Raw genomic sequence first — 1,847 nt, forward strand, 5'->3', positions numbered from 1 at the left:
GTGCAACAACCAAAAACCCGCTACTGTTGAATGCAATTATCTTATACGTCCTAATCAGAATAATATAGAGTTCCGTATGTGGCACTCACAGTCTTCAGCGTGAATCGCCTATCACTGTACATAGAAATCTATACTCCGCAAGCCACTTTACGGCGTGTGGTCGAGAGTGCTTGTGAATTCCCACCCTTCCTGTTGTATTCGCGAGAGGTGATTTATAAGATCGCGTAATAATTTGCTACCGTAACGTCTCTAAACACTCAGGGTTTCACATTTTTATGATTTCGCGGAAGCTGGAAGCGAGAAAATAATGTTCTGCCCTATTCTCTTCGGAACTCACTCTCTCCCAATTTCAACAGCAGCTTCTCCGCGGTGCACAACAACTCTCGTAGCCTCTCCCACTGGAGTTGAGCATTTTCATAACGCTCTCGCACCTGCTAAATGACCCCGTGACGACACATATCCATCTCCACTGGATCTCCTGCAACTCTTCTATTACTCCAAGATGATAAAGGGTGTAGAGTAATCAGCAGTACTGAAGCATTGGTAGAGCAAGGTTTTTTTGTAAGTAACTGTTTTCGTGGATGAACTACATTTCCTCAAGACTCTTCTAGTGAGTCTCAGCTTGGCATCTGGTTTTCCTACAATTATTTGTACGCCATCATTCGACTTCATGCCGCTTGTGCGTATTTTATCGTTGTTTCAGTTTCCATTGATATATTGCCAGTACCGTAATCGAACAATAATGGACTTCTTCAGCTATCTATAGACAGTGTGTTATAATGAGAAGAATTTTCACGGTACAACCTGTTCCTGTGCCACTAATTGATTCACTGCAGAAAGTTCTCCATTTTGCTTATAGTCTTTTGGCATTTCAACCTTCCTACAGACGATGGATGCATCTCCGTGTATTCCCAAAGAACTTTCTGCGTTAACCACAAAGCTGATCAAGATCTTTGTTTTCAGAAGACTCTTTTTTAACTTTCTTCCTGCAAAAGCTTAATAACGCATAAATATAAAAGTTATTCCACTATTCTCCAACAGATTGTCTTGGCAATACAGTGATATAATTATGTACATCTACCCGACGATCCTTCTCGAAAACGGTAATGGCCTGCAATTCTTATCCAATACGTTGACATCCTCAGTTGCTCAGGCGACCTACGATAAAGAGTTACTTGAAGGGCCACAAGTTCTTAGAGTAATCTCTACAGAATATTCCAGCATTTCATCAGGTTCAGATGTGTTTCGTCTGTTGAGCGATTTTAGTTGATTTTCTTTTTTGTGATAACTTGTCTCAAACTACCACCTCGGCGTTTGTCCAGTGACTGAAAGGAGGTACCCTATTGCGATCATCCGTGGTGGAAATTTTTTCTGAAAATCGAATTCATCTGTTTGGCTTTCTCCTAATTATCTACCATTTCGGTGCCAATATGGTCAACCGAAAGACCGAATAAAACATTCCGATTATTTAAGGCGATCTTCAGGGGACTGCTAACTCTGCAAAGGATTAACACTTAAGGGAGTCGCGGTATGGCCCGTTTGGTCTCTAGAAAACTGTTGATGTGAGCAACGTATATTGCTTGCGCTAATTCACGTGAATCTAATATCACGAGTCCACAGAGTAAATGCAGTACTCGGGAATAAGAAGTTGCTTAATTTTAGCTCTATCTCACCGTCTCTGGTGTGTTCGTGTTTCTCCCAAGCGTAGTGAGTCTACGTCCGGTAAAATGGTTCATCAGTAATTCTCCGACCTACCGTCATCAAAGATAAGTCTTTTGCAGTATGTGCTTCGCAACTATTTTGCCTTTCATCCGGTGTCAACCAAATTAAACTTTTTGACAACCAGG

This window comes from Schistocerca piceifrons, unplaced genomic scaffold (assembly GCF_021461385.2).
Source record: "Schistocerca piceifrons isolate TAMUIC-IGC-003096 unplaced genomic scaffold, iqSchPice1.1 HiC_scaffold_2303, whole genome shotgun sequence".
Lineage (NCBI taxonomy): Eukaryota > Metazoa > Arthropoda > Insecta > Orthoptera > Acrididae > Schistocerca > Schistocerca piceifrons.